Genomic DNA, 15,481 nt, shown 5'->3' on the forward strand with positions numbered 1-15,481 from the left:
GGTGACCGATTCCTGTTCAAATCCCTTCTTCCCCTCAGGAGAAGGAGATGAAACAGGGGTTTTCCATATCCTGGGTGAGTCCTTCTTCCTCCCCTGGCTACTTTGTGGAGTTAGGTGGTCTCTAAGCATGCCTATCTAATTGGTTCCCACATGTGACTTACATAGCTGAACACCTCTCTCCCTCCATCGCAAGCAGAGATAGGTGCCTCCCTGTAGCCTGTGCTCAGGCACCTATCTCCAAGAGAGGTGCAAGTCTTAGCACGCACCTATCTGATCAGTGTCTCTCACTGACTAACTTAGGTGGCTCCTTGCCTAGCGTGTGGGCTTGTGGATCACATTTGAAGGCATTTATCTCTCCCTATTCATTGTCTAAGAATCTCTGATAACACCTCACTCAGGCTTTGTGGATCACAGTGATGTTCCTGTGGTTTTTTAGGCATCTGAAACTTAGGAATCGCAATGTTCAGCATCTCAAAACCTAATCCCCTTTGTGGATCTGGGCCCAAATGCTGCCCTCAGAGATGCATAGACGATTACCATTGAAGTTCAGATGGAGTGGGTTAGAGAAAAGAGTGTGCACTTTAATTTCACAAGAGCTCTCTGTTTACTAGCCAATCACTGGATTATTTCTAAATAACTCTTCTCTGTTTAACATAACAAAACCTTTTGTATTCTGTCTAACATAATATATGTTACACATTATGAAGTGACTTCAGACTAAATGGAAAACTAGCAGCATTTAACATTTGTTGTTTTTCTTAAAGAAAAATTCCAAAGCTATTTGAAATACATAGAAAATCAATATCTATGTCTCTGGACAGGTTTTTGAACAACTCACAAAATGTTAGGTTTCAGAGTAGCAGCCGTGTTAGTCCGATGCATCCGATGAAGTGAGCTGTAGCTCACGAAAGCTTATGCTCTAATAAATTTGTTAGTCTCTAAGGTGTCATAGAATAGAATATCAGGGTTGGAAGGGACCTCAGGAGATCATCTAGTCCAACCCCCTGCTCAAAGCAGGACCAATCCCCAATTTTTGCCCCAAATGGCCCCCTCAGGGATTGAACTCACAACCCTGGGTTTAGCAAGCTAATGCTCAAACCACTGAGCTATCCCCCCTCCCCTCTCCTCACAAAATGTTGATTCACTAACTGCTACACTGCCAGCCACAACAAACCTAATGCACCAAGAAGTTGTGAGGAAGGTTACTTGCACGCAAATGCAGCGATTTCTTAAGGACAAACTAAAAGCCACTGGCCAATTTCTGGAAAGAGACGAGGTGGCAAGTTTTGATTACTGCTGCCGATTGGGTATGTACTGTTTACACAGCTAGTCTATGCTAAAATATCCTGGCCAGAATTTTCAAAAGTGGATGGGGGTCCCTAGCTTACTGGACTCTTCATGCCACCAGAGCAGTGCACAGGGGCCAGTAAGGAGCAAAGAATGTGGCCACATACTTCTAAAAGATGTATTGCTCTTTATGATCAGGAGCTATCATGAAGATTCAGGCCATACTGTATCAGACTTTGCATGGGTGCAAATGTGTGGAGACATTGGGTCATGAGGCATCTTCTTCTAAAAGAATGTGTCAGGGGCCCCTTCTGACTTGTGCTCCCTCAGGGCCTTGGGAAGTATTGTAAACATCTCAGACCCAAAGCCTCCATAAAACTTGCTGGAGTACTGTATGGCCATGTGGGGTCCTGGCAACTGCTCTTGGTGCAGACTCTCTAGGGGTCCCAGCTTTCTCCTGACTGGTCTGCCTACAATTACACTTGCTTGACTACACTTGCAAGTGAGAGCTCATTAAAGCAGCCCTGGGCACCCTAGCTCACTAGCTGTCCACACTGGCAAGGTACATAGAGCACTCTGACTCCATGGCTAGAGCGCTCCTGATACTCCACCTCGGCGAGAAGATTAGCGCTTGCTGTGTCTTGGCTGAAATGACTGGATGTCAATGTGAATGAGGTGTTGCATTACTGTGCTCTGATCAGCCTCCAGAAACGTCCCATAATCCCCTTAAGTCAAGTGGCCACTCTTCTCATTGTTTTTGAATCACCGCAGGAATGCGGATATGCCCTTTGAAAGCTCTGTTTCTGACAGCCGGCTGCTTATCTGCTCCGAGACAAAGCAACCATTAGTGGGGAATGCTGTGTGAAAGTGAGAGAGGCATGGGAGAGGGGAGGGTCTGCTGCTGTCTGAACTTACAAGACAGCATGCTGACATGCTCTCAGCCCCCCAAAACCCATTCTCTCTCCCCCCACATACACACAACACACTCCCTGTCACACTCCACCTCCCCAATTTGAAAAGCACGTTGCAGTCACTTGCATGCTGGGATAGCTGCCCATAATGCATCGCTCCCAATGCAGCTGCAAGTGCCGCAAATGTGGCCATGCCAGTGCGCTTGAAGCTGTCAGTGTGAACAGATTGCAGCGCTTTCCCTACTGTGCTCTCTGAAGGCTGGTTTAACTTAAAGCACTCTACGTTTGCAAGTGTAGCCATGCCCTTAGACCAGTCCATAAATGCTTAACTTAAACTGATGTATGCAGTATAGCTGTAGCTGTTTCGGACCTAGGCTATTAGGGCATGGCTACACTGGAAACTTCAAAGCGCTGTTCTGGGAGCGCTCCCGCGGCAGTGCTTTGAAGTGTGAGTGTGGTCGTGTGTGAGCGCTGGGAGAGAGCTCTCCCATCACTCCTGGTAATCCACCTGCACAAGAGGATTAACTCCCAGTGCTTGGAGCCTGTTTACACTAGCACTTTAAAGTGCTCTGACTTGCTCTGCTCAGGGGGGTGATTTTTCACACCCCTGAGCCAGCAAGTTAGAGCGCTATAAAATATAAGTGTAGCTAAGCATTAGACAGACAAGGTGGGACCAACTTCTGTTGGTGAGAGAGAGAGACAGGCATTTGAGCCACACAGAGCTCTTCTTCAGGTTTGGAAAAGGTACTCCCAAAATGCAAAGTGGAACAGATCGTTTAGAATAAGTAAAAAGAAAAGGAGTACTTGTGGCACCTTAGAGACTAACAAATTTATTAGAGCATAAGCTTTCGTGAGCTACAGCTCACTTCATCGTATGCGGAAGCTTATGCTCTAATAAATTTGTTAGTCTCTAAGGTGCCACAAGTACTCCTTTTCTTTTTGCGAATACAGACTAACACGGCTGCTACTCTGAAACCTTTAGAATAAGTAGTTAGCACATATTGTAAGGGACCATTCTAGGTAGAGTGACTACTAACACCCTGTTTTTGTCCTATACCCGCAGAGGTGTTAAGGGTCCACTCTACTGTGAATAGTCCCTTACAACATGTGCTAACTACCTATGCTAAACAATCTGTTCCATGTCGTATATGGCTGTAATACTCAGAGTACCTTGCCCAGACCAGAGGAAGAGTCTTGTCTTTCTAATATCCTGGTACAGACATGACTATAGCAACACTGTATTAACAACAAATTCTTCACCTCCCAGCACCCTTAAAACTCCCCAACCCACAACTACTTCCTTGGCACCTTCCCAGGCAGATGGCAGACTGAGGATGTTGCAGCATTGAATGGTGGCCGGCTTACACAAAAAGGGTTCTCTTACTGTATCTTCAATCCTGGGCTGGGCAGGGCTTTTCCTGGCTCCTATCAGGCTTGCATCCTGTGAAGGACTTGGCTGGCTGTCAGTAGCCAGTGCACTAGATCCCACCACTATTGAAAGATTCCCTTTGTAGACAGGGGGAGTTAATTGGAGACTCTCTGAATCATTCTGCTTTTCTCTCACCTCCAAGCTGAAAAACTAAAACTTGTCTCTTTGGCTATATTTCCACACCCGTCGGAGTGGGCCACCTGTTTGAACACAGGCACTCCATGTGGCAGTGCAGAGCTGCCCACTACTGGTGTAGGGTCAGATGCTGCTCCTGGCTGGCAGGGGAGCGCTGCGTGGGGGGGTCACCAGATTTCTACCTGGTTCCTCCCAGCGGAGAAACATGGTGGGGAGGGAGGCGAGCAGTGACAAAGAGATACTGCTCCCCCCTCACAGATCTTCCATGCCCTCATAAGGGGATGGGGGGGGGGCGGGTAGAGAGGAGCAAGGAGCTACATCACCAAGCACTCTCTACATCCAGGTCACTTTCCCCACCTGGGCTGCTGCTCTTTTGTCCTCCCCTTTCGCAGCCTAGGTGGGGAAAGTGACCTGGATGCCGGGAGCCTTAACATAGCTCTTTGCGTCCCACCCCTCACAACCCCCTAGCGGTGCACAGAGGAGCAGCATTTGAGGGGGCAGTGAGCAGCAATGCTAGCTGTTCTGTGCACCCAGGTTAGTTTCCCTACGTGGATGCAGGAGTTGGGGTGCAGGGTGGTGCATGGTTTAGGGATGCAGAGGGAAGGGGACACACTGCAGGGCTGAGGAGTGAAGAGGCAACAGTGCAGGGGGTAGGGGTGCAGGAGTTGGCAGGGATTAGGGGAGAAGGGGGCACAGAAGTGGTGCAGGGGTTGGGACAAAGGGGGCACAGTGCAGGGTTAGTGGCACAGAAGGGGGGTTAGGGATGATGGGGACGCAGTGCAGGGGTTGGGGGCAGAGGTGAAGGGTATGGGGTTAGGGACAAAGAGGGTGTGGGGCAACTGGGGGAGCCAACATACACATTCGCCCAGGGCACCATTTTCCCTAAGGCTGGCCCTGTGGGTTGCTTGCTTATGTGGTTACTAGACTGTGTGCATACTTGCATATGTTCTCTGCCAACAGAAGCGGATTAAGATTTATTGGGGCCCTGGGCACAAAGAGCATTTGGATCCTCTGCCCAACCCCCTGCCACAGGGCCCTGCTCCTTCGCTTACCCCAATCCAGCTTCTGGCCAGGCCAGGTGGTGGGGCCATGGGGGAAGAGCTGCCTGGGAACCCTCCACCTACCCTGGGGGGGCACTGCCTGGGAGGGCCAAGGACATGGGCCGGGGGCTGCTCTTGGGCACCCCTCCCCCGGCCAGGATAGGTGGAGGGTCCAGGGCACCTCACAGCTGCCCGGGCTCCCTGGGTGGCTCTTACTACAACCTAGGGCAACCATACATTCCATTTTGGCCAGGACAGTCCCCTTTTAAGCCCTGCCATAGCCGTGTTGACTTTTTTGACAAAACTGGACATTTGTCCTGTTTGCTCTTGCCAACTGATGATCAGGGCCAGCTCCTCACGTGGGATGGCGGAGAGAGGGGGCTTGGCCAGCTCCATGCGGCGGGTGGCTTGGTCAGCGCTGTGCAGGGAGGCAGGGGGAATATGCTCATCCTATTACAGCTGGGCTCCGGCTTTTGGCCTGGCCAGGGGCTGGGGCCTCAGGAGGAAGAGGAGGCCCAGAGGGCAGGGTCAGCGTTCTGGCATTCATGTGGGGGCTCCTAAATTGGCCAGGTAATCTGCCACTGCCTGCAAGAGTGTCTCCATATGCTTACTGGATATGGGTTTAAAGCTGTAGACACTTCACACGGCCACTGTTACATGATGTTGATGCTACCCTTTCAGCAATGGTACTCCTCACAGAGAGACACTCTTGGCACCACTTTGTAATGAGTAGTTGGTACTATCCCGTTTTCACACATTTGCTGATGACGGCTCCTGCTCACATCTCCCTCCTGCAAAACTCGGTGGAAGGCATGCAGTAACTGGATGATGGATGACTTTGTTCTGTGTCAGCTTCCTGTTGTGGAAAAATATTTATGTGGTGGAGTAGGCAGTTGGCTACATGCAAGCTGGAATTTGCAGGTGGAAGATGGCTGACCTTGAGGGGGAACGTTAATCCAAACCAGAAAGGGTGACTGCTGGTATTGCCATAAGTGGGGCGTTACTTCTGGTGTAGGAGAACCAGACTGGTTGGTGTGATCACATCATTTTGGAAATCTGGAGTGTTAAGCAGTGGCGTCTGAACTTCCAAATGAGGAAAAAGACCTTTATGGAGCTTTCACCACACTTCCAGCGCCAGAATACTTTATTCTGGGAAGCCATGCGGAGGAGGACAGCTATTGCCCTCTGGAAGCCGGCAAGACCTGACAGCTATCAGTCAGTTGCAAATAACTTCAGGTTTAGCGAGTCCACTGGGTGGTTGCTGTAAGCAACGTTTCAGCAATAATCACTTGATTTCAGAGGACGGGATTTCCCAGGGGCTACCAATACCCCATACCTATACTTTTCCCACCACACATAGGGAATGAGAATGTGAACCAAGAAGTTTACTATTCATTTGTTTTGCAAGGCTTGGTAGACCACAGAGGAAGATTCATGAATACCAAAAGTGGGAAACACTGGAAAGGTTCATGATGGCAGAGTGCTGAGGAAATGAGGATTGTACTTGAAGTGGGAGAAGAAGGAACTTTATTCCCCAGAATGATATGGTTGTCTATCAGGTGACTGTGCCAACTGTTCTTTTGGGGGACCTCCTGCATGCTTGCTCCTAATCATGGGCAGTGGTTGAGGTGCCTGAGGACCACCACACAGCTGCGCAGCTTAGAGGGAACTTAGTGCTTGCGGTATGATGGCACCACAGAGTTACACCTTCCCATTCATGTGCTGTGAATCATGGGGACCATTCCCACACCCAAACACATCTTATGTTCATCATACTTAGGAAGGAGAGTCCATCTCAAGTCAAGGAAACGGTAATGTTTATTAAAAGTAGTACATGGAACATGCAATTGAAATATGTTTAAAAGAAAATGTAACAACGAAACATCACGGGACTGAATCTGTGAACAATGGCCTAATGGTAACATCTCTGACTCCATCTCCTTGCTTTCCCCCTCACCCTAACAAGGAGAAATGACTAGAGATAACTGGGGATGTCTCCTGCACCCAGTTTGGGGGGCAGGCACCACAGGCTCATCGTTCCCCTTCTAGACAGGCAGAGGGTTCCTCTGTCAGGGATTTAAGGTGACTGTATCCTTGAAGTCCTGCAGGTTCCTCCTGGTCACTTGGGGCGGGGGGATGAGGGGGTGGTTGGGGCCTCTGCCTCAACAGCAGACTGGGCAGGAGCAAGAAGAGGAGGAGTTGCAAGTGCATGGAGAGGTGCAGTGGCCAGACCCTGCACTTGTTCAGCCACTAGTTCTATCAGCTTCTCCATCAGGTAATGTTCCTGTTCCCTATGATTGCTGCTCCATGAAACAATTCCTCTGTGTCTCTTCCTACTGAAGATCCCAATCCTCCAACCTTCTGAAATAGGAGCAGATCCTCCAGGCTCCTTCTCAGTTGGTCACTGAAGTTTTTGGGGTGCTGCTCCTGCCCTTCCAGCAGAATGGTTTTCCTCTCCAGAGCCAAAGGTTCTGCCAGTTTAAAGGCAAGGGTAGCATTTTTTTTCCTTTGGAAGAAGCTGAGCAATCCCCCCACATAACATACCTTTGCTATGGAAGGTCAAAATATTGATACTTTTCAGCATTACACGATTCCGCTATTAGACAATCCTTGGTTTTCAGACAACTTTTGCAGCCCCTGATGCTAAGAGACATGTACTAATTGTTTTTAAAAATCAAAATGTTCATACTCTCTCAAATGTGGATATGGAGGTGGAGGGAGGGATGCAGTTCCTTCCAGGGCCTATATTCCACTTTAAAGGCTGGCCAACATTTGGAGAACATACTGCTTTTCAAGGTACCAGATTGCAAAATAGAGGTGGCTTTCCAGTCCTGTGGGTGAGCCCTGGAAGTCTGTGCTAATTGGATTTTCTGCTAATCGTCACCCCTCTATATATTGCTGAATTGAGGTGTTTGGTCAGCTACAACTGTGGACCAAGCATATTTGCACTGTTGTTAAACCTCATGACCCAGCTAGAATTTCTACTACATCAGAAGTTTGCTGAAATAGGCTTACAGCACTGGGAGGCAATTCAACTGGAATCATAGAATCACAGACTCATCCGTCCCCTCCAGAACCTAACCTCTCCTCCACCTCAACCCAAGTATCCTGGGCAATGTTGTCAGAGTCTCTGGTAGCCATTATTGTTGTGGCCCATAAGGTAGGACCCCCTGGAGGCTCAGTCTGTCAGTCTAGGAGCTGGAGAATTCCAAGTGGGGGTTGCACAGAAATTCAGGAGTTTCATTTATTTCCCACCTGATTAGTAATGAAAATTATGTAACCCTTTAATTATGTTTGGATATACTACATCACAGAATATGGGCTCAGTTATGGCCCTCTGCCTCACTGGGGAGCAGAAGGAATTGCACTTCCTGAATGTCATTGGCTGGAGGTATTAGGCCATGTTGTCAGTTGATGTAAACTGGCATAGCTCCCGTGACTTCCATTTAGACCAGCTGAGGATTTTGCCCATTAAGCCGCTGAAAAGTAGAAGCATTTTGGGACAGTGATTAAAGAATCACCAAGAAATACCTAATGGAGTAAAACGTGGCTGACTGGATAATATTGTACCTGTAAGATCTCTTTATTGGTTGGAAGGATCCCTTTGCCAGGAATCCCCAGGCAGTTGTTACCTTGGTAGACCAGATAACACAGTGATGGGTTTAGTAAAGAACATAGATAGGCAAATTGACTGAGCAGGAGTATTATACATTTGGCACTTCAGGTCCACTTTTAATTCAGCATCAAGATCATGGATAGTTTGTCACACTGGAAGCCATTAATTCATTTTTTCTTCTTTCTCGTTTGTTTGAAATCTGGCAAAGATTTAAAGGTTTAAGTCCGATTTTTTAATGCTCTGTTTTTCAGATGGCTTGCTGACTGTGCACTTATATGTCTTATGTAAAAGGACTATGTGTGGAGCTATTATGCACAAAAAACCCCATGGAAGGTTTAAAGCTATCCTGAGTAATTCCTTGTGCAAATCTTCCCACTATTTTAAGGAGTTTAACTGGAAGAGCCTTTCCATCTCTGACTCTGAAAATTCCACTTAAGCACTTAACTGGGCAACTCATATGTGGGAACATGCTCAGAAGAGGCTGCACACAATCAGACATGCAACAATATATCATCACATTCATCATATTGGCTGCAGTCACTGGCTGTGTTGCATGACAGCCCTCAATCTTCTATAGAAAAGATTTCAGAAACTGCATTGCTCAATCTTCATAATTAGCCATTTTGATAGGTGATTAATGGCAAATTCTGCCCTCAGTGTCATTGATAGAACTCCACAGATGTCCACGGGGTTACACAAATGTAAAGGGGGTGAATGTCGGGGAAGAATCTAGTTCTGAAACTGTGAAAAGGGACAATATTCTGGTAGACATATGTGAAATAGTGTTGTATAAGGGCGTGAACCATTTGAATTTTATTTGTAGTGTTTATTCATAGTGCCAGAGAGACAGCAGTGAAAAATGATGCAAACTATTTATCCATAGAAGTGTCAAAGCAGGAGTAAAACTTTACTACACTTCTCTACCTAAATGCTTGGATGCTGATCAGAAGCAACCACTTCTAGAAAGAAGAAGGAACTTGCTTGCCTGTTAGCTTCTTCTTACAGATTGAATTATTTATTTACCACCAGTTTACGCCAAGTGAAGATCTGGCCTAATGTCTTTAGTCACAGATTTAAGAGTAGGCATGTTCAACTACTTTTATCTAATGTCATACTTACTCACACAAGGTGGGTTTGCAAACAGTGATATTATTGTTGTGGTCCCTCTGGGAGAACAACAACAACAAAGCAGAAACCAAAAAAAGCCACCCACAAAAACTGTGGGAGGCAGAATGAAAACTACAAAAGGAGCATTAAAAAAGTAGAGAAAGGGAGAGAGAATAAATTCAAATAAAATATCTGGGGTGTGTGTGGGGGGGGGGGAGCAAAGAGTTCAGTATTCAGCTCCCATTGTGACATTAAGGGCTAAGTTTTGCACACACAAAAGTAATTAGCAAAACCTTGAACTTTAGGAGTCTCAATCCTGCCTGTGTCAAATACCTGTACATACCATTTGGGCTTCTGTAGATTAAGAGATAAAAGAGTGATGGAAAACTGAGTACCCATCTAAACATCAAAAGGCAGCGTTCAGCATCTGGTAACATCTGCTTTATTTGGAGCTGGAACAGTTTCTTTCCTCTGATGCTGGTCCTATGACAAACTGGCCCTTTTATCTGTGCTGAATCCTATCAGGGATGCCGACCCTAGCAAATATGTATTTCTGGGAATATTGGCATGCCAGACTGATACATCATACATGTCAGACAGCTGCAGCGGCACAGGAGCTAGCAAACATAGCTGTAAACAGGGGAGTTTGAGTGGAAGTTCTGTTAGAGGAGAAGGTAGTTGTACTTGGTTTTGTATTTCTAGTATTTGTATTTGTGTGTGTGTAGGGGTTTTGTGCTGGGAGAGCAGCTGAGCCTGATTAGGGGGTGGGGCTTTGTGCTGAGAGAGCAGCGGAGCCCTGCCTAGGGGGTGGGGCTTCTGACTAGGGGCCCTATAAAGGTAGCCAGCCAGTCAGGCAGCAGGACAGACAGCTGCAACGGCACAGGAGCTAGCAAACAGAGCTCTAAACAGGGGAGTTTGAGTGGGAGTTTTTGTATTGTGGTGCTTCTTTGGGATTTGCTTTTGCGGGGGGGGTGGTCTTTTTGGTGTGACTTGTGTTTCCCAGATTAACAGGACTTAGGTGGGAAGGTGATGACAGATAGTAGTCATGACTGGACTACAGGTATTGAAGGGTATGTGCTCTTTAGGAAAGACAGAAACAAAGGTAAAGGTGGTGGAGTAGCATTGTATATCAATGATGAGGTAGAATGTAAAGAAATAAGAAGCGATGCAATGGATAAGACAGAGTCCGTCTGGGCAAAAATTACATTGGGGAAGAAAACTAGTAAAGCCTCTCCTACGATAGTGCTTGGGGTGTGCTATAGACCTCCGGGATCTAATTTGGATATGGATAGAGCCCTTTTTAATGTCTTTAATAAAGTAAATACTAATGGAAACTGCATGATCATGGGAGACTTTAACTTCCCAGATATAGACTGGAGGACTAGTGCTAGTAATAATAATAGGGCTCAGATTTTCCTAGATGTGATAGCTGATGGATTCCTTCATCAAGTAGTTGCTGAACTGACTAGAGGGGATGCCATTTTAGATTTAATTTTGGTGAGTAGCGAGGACCTCATAGAAGAAATGGTTGTAGGGGACAATCTTGGCTCAAGTGATCATGAGCTAATTCAGTTCAAACTAAATGGAAGGATTAACAAAAATAAATCTGCAACTAGGGTTTTTGATTTCAAAAGGGCTGACTTTCAAAAATTAAGGAAATTAGTTAGGGAAGTGGATTGGACTGAAGAACTTATGGATCTAAAGGTAGAGGAGGCCTGGCATTACTTTAAATCAAAACTGCAGAAGCTATCGGAAGCCTGTATTCCAAGAAAGGGGAAAAAATTCATAGGAAGGAGTTGTAGACCAAGCTGGATGAGCAAGCATCTTAGAGAGGTGATTAAGAAGAAGCAGAAAGCATACAGGGAGTGGAAGATGGGAGGGATCAGCAAGGAAAGCTACCTAATTGAGGTCAGAACACGTAGGGATCAAGTGAGACAGGCTAAAAGTCGAGTAGATTTGGACCTTGCAAAGGGAATTAAAACCAGTAGTAAAAGGTTCTATAGCCATATAAATAAGAAGAAAACTAAGAAGGAAGAAGTGGGGCCGCTTAACACTGAGGATGGAGTGGAGGTTAAAGATAATCTAGGCATGGCCCAATATCTAAACCAATACTTTGCCTCAGTCTTTAAGAAAGCTAAAGAGGATCTTGGGGATAATGGTAGCATGACAAATGGGAAGGAGGATATAGAGGTAGATATTACCATATCCGAGGTAGAAGCGAAACTGAAACAGCTTAATGGGACTAAATCGGGGGGCCCAGATAATCTTCATCCAAGATTATTATTAAAGGAATTGGCACCTGAAATTGCAAGCCCATTAGCAAGAATTTTTAATGAATCTGTAAACTCAGGAATAGTACTGAATGATTGGAGAATTGCTAATATAGTTCCTATTTTTAAGAAAGGAAAAAAAAGTGATCTGGGTAACTACAGGCCAGTTAGTTTGACATCTGTAGTATGCAAGGTCCTGGAAAAAATTTTGAAGGAGAAATTAGTTAAGGACATTGAAGTCAATGATAAATGGGACAAAATACAACATGGTTTTACAAAAGGTAGATCGTGCCAAACCAACCTAATCTCCTTTTTTGAAAAGGTAACAGATTTTTTAGATAAAGGAAATGCAGTGGATCTAATTTAGCTAGATTTCAGTAAGGCATTTGATACCGTGCCACATGGGGAATTATTAGTTAAATTGGAGAAGATGGGGATCAATATGAACATCAAAAGGTGGATAAGGAATTGGTTAAAGGGGAGACTGCAACGGGTCCTACTGAAAGGCGAACTATCAGGTTGGAGGGAGGTTACCAGTGGAGTTCCTCAGGGATCGGTTTTGGGACCAATCTTATTTAATCTTTTTATTACTGACCTTGGCACAAAAAGTGGGAGTGTGCTAATAAAGTTTGCAGATGATACAAAGCTGGGAGGTATTGCCAATTCGGAGAAGGATCGGGATATTATACAGGAGGATCTGGATGACGTTGTAAACTGGAGTAATAGTAATAGGATGAAATTTAATAGTGAGAAGTGTAAGGTTATGCATTTAGGGATTAATAACAAGAATTTTAGCTATAAGTTGGGGACGCATCAATTAGAAGTAACGGAAGAAGAGAAGGACCTTGGAGTATTGGTTGATCATAGGATGACTATGAGCTGCCAATGTGATATGGCTGTGAAAAAAGCTAATGCGGTTTTGGGATGCATCAGGAGAGGCATTTCCAGTAGGGATAAGGAGGTTTTAGTACCGTTATACAAGGCACTGGTGAGACCTCACCTAGAATACTGTGTGCAGTTCTGGTCTCCCATGTTTAAAAAGGACGAATTCAAACTGGAGCAGGTACAGAGAAGGGCTACTAGGATGATCAGAGAATGGAAAACTTGTCTTATGAAAGGAGACTTAAGGAGCTTGGCTTGTTTAGCCTAACTAAAAGAAGGTTGAGGGGAGATATGATTGCTCTCTATAAATATATCAGAGGGATAAATACAGGAGAGGGAGAGGAATTATTTCAGCTCAGCACCAATGTGGACACAAGAACAAATGGGTATAAACTGGCCACCAGGAAGTTTAGACTTGAAATCAGACGAAGGTTTTTAACCATCAGAGGAGTGAAGTTTTGGAATAGCCTTCCAAGGGAAGCAGTGGGGGCAAAAGATCTATCTGGCTTTAAGATTCTACTTGATAAGTTTATGGAGGAGATGGTATGGTGGGATAATGGGATTTTGGTAAGTAATTGATCTTTAAATATTCAGGGTAAATAGGCCAAATCCCCTGAGATGGGATATTAGATGGATGGGATCTGAGTTACTATAGAAAATTCTTTCCTGGGTATCTGGCTGGTGAATCTTGCCCATATGCTCAGGGTTTAGCTGATTGCCATATTTGGGGTCGTGAAGGAATTTTCCTCCAGGGCAGATTGGAGAGGCCCTGGAGGTTTTTCGCCTTCCTCTGTAGCATGGGGCATGGTTGACTTGAGGGAGGGTTCTCTGCTCCTTGAAGTCTTTGAACCATGATTTAAGGACTTCAATAGCTCAGACATGGGTGAGGTTTTTCATAGGAGTGGGTGGGTGAGATTCTGTGGCCTGCACTGTGCAGGAGGTCGGACTAGATGATCAGAATGGTCCCTTCTGACCTTAGTATCTATGAATCTATGAATCTACGATACGTGATGAGTAGCTATTAGTTGTTTTTTCCTATTTCCTTGTTAGTGTGCACTGTGTATCAGGGAGTGAATCTGGCTCCAATCATGCAATAAGTCCTTTTCCTAAGTCCCAAAGTTCATCTTTTAGACAGGGAAGTTGATGGTTTTGTTTAAACAAGCATCTGGCTGAAAGCCAGAATTTTAAATTACTGATGTCAATCAGCATTTTGATATCAATGTTAAGTTTTTGCCCACTTCTTGCTTTGAGAAAACTGTTTTTATCTAAACCTGTAACCATATTTATATAAAAAGAAAAGGAGTACTTGTGGCACCTTAGAGACTAACAAATTTATTAGAGCATAAGCTTTCGTGAGCTACATGCATCCGATGAAGTGAGCTGTAGCTCATGAAAGCTTATGCTCTAATAAATTTGTTAGTCTCTAAGGTGCCACAAGTACTCCTTTTCTTTTTGCGAATACAGACTAACACGGCTGCTACTCTGAAACCTGTCATTTATATATAATCTTTAATTAATAATTCCCATCCTTAAAAGAATAATTCAGGTTAGAGAGATTTCTAACTACAATCTGGGAATTTTAAGAGTTCTCATTTTTAATTAACTCATCCTCTGATTTGTTCAACCAGCGCTAGATGATCAATGAATTCCTCTTCCATATAAGCACTTCAGACCAGGGAATTGGTTAATGCCATAAGATTACTGATGTTGGGGGTGGTGGTTGATACATCTATTTCAGTCAGTAATAGCAAATCAATTTGAAATGAAAGGTTATATGGAAGGAGTTGGGGAGTGGGTTTTTTTTTTCTTCCCTTTACATTGATTTTGAGCAGGGGAAAAGAAAAAAAAAAAAGCTGGTGTTGAAAGCTTGGGATTTTACCCTGATGGACAAATGAAACTAGTTTGTCTCATCACATAGCCTTTTATATTCACTTAATAATGCAGACTACAGATGAATCAATTCTTCTCTTTCACTCTTCATAGCATTTCACTGTCTGTCATTCAAACTTTTGAAATTAATTCTGATGCCCTTGACTGAACATATTTAATCCTCATAATTGATGCTCTTTGCACATTTCCTTCCTCCTCAAGATTTTTTAAGGTAAGCTCATTTGGCAATGAAGGCTGTCGGAACCGAGGAGAAATTTTAATTAGCTGATATGCAGAAGGTTCCCCCCCCCCATATTTTTCCCCAGTTTAAAAACAAACATTCAGTTAGCTGTTGAAAGTGGTCACTTTGCACACTGAAGTTCCATCAAACAATACCTGTGTTTGTGCCACCTTCTTTTTGTGCCCCATCCAATATGGGATTCTTTTGTATAATCACGTCCCCTGGAAATGTACCTCATTACATTATAAAAAGTTATACTACGGCCACAGTCAAATTGAATAGACAAAGTATAACATCATAGAAGTTAATAAAGAAAAGACCTATGCAACTGGTCCTTTGGTCCAGGGTTTCTCAAATGTTTTCATAGTATGGCCCATGGGCCAGACTTGCATAGCTATTTAAAAAGCTATTGAAAGTCAATGGGAGTTAGGCACCTAACTCACTTAGGTGAGTCTGTAAATCTCAATAGACTTCTGAATCTTTAGGTGCCCAAGCGCCTTTGTAAACCTGACCCCACATGGTAACAGAGAGATTGTCCTGTGGACACTTCCACTGTCATTTGCAGTCATGTGGACAAACTCTTCTTCCATTGATTTTCACACAGCTCTACTCTCCCTCTCATTCACAATCACCTACCGTCCCTGTGGCAAGGACAGGCAATAGCTTACATAGACCACCACCACGAGGGGAATGT

General features: G+C 44.8%; 1 long non-coding RNA gene across 1 annotated transcript in view; it reads right to left on the minus strand.

The window, feature by feature from the left end:
* Nucleotides 1-6,600: 6,600 nt before the first annotated feature.
* Nucleotides 6,601-15,481, minus strand: part of LOC122459108 — a 30,897-nt gene continuing 22,016 nt past the window's right edge. Inside the window, exons 3-4 of the long non-coding RNA XR_006279574.1 lie at nucleotides 8,373-8,434; nucleotides 6,601-7,273 (exon numbers count right to left, since the gene is read on the minus strand). This is a non-coding gene — a long non-coding RNA (uncharacterized LOC122459108). The remainder of the gene's footprint in view (nucleotides 7,274-8,372; nucleotides 8,435-15,481) is intronic.

The sequence above is a fragment of the Dermochelys coriacea genome, chromosome 3 (assembly GCF_009764565.3).
Source record: "Dermochelys coriacea isolate rDerCor1 chromosome 3, rDerCor1.pri.v4, whole genome shotgun sequence".
Lineage (NCBI taxonomy): Eukaryota > Metazoa > Chordata > Testudines > Dermochelyidae > Dermochelys > Dermochelys coriacea.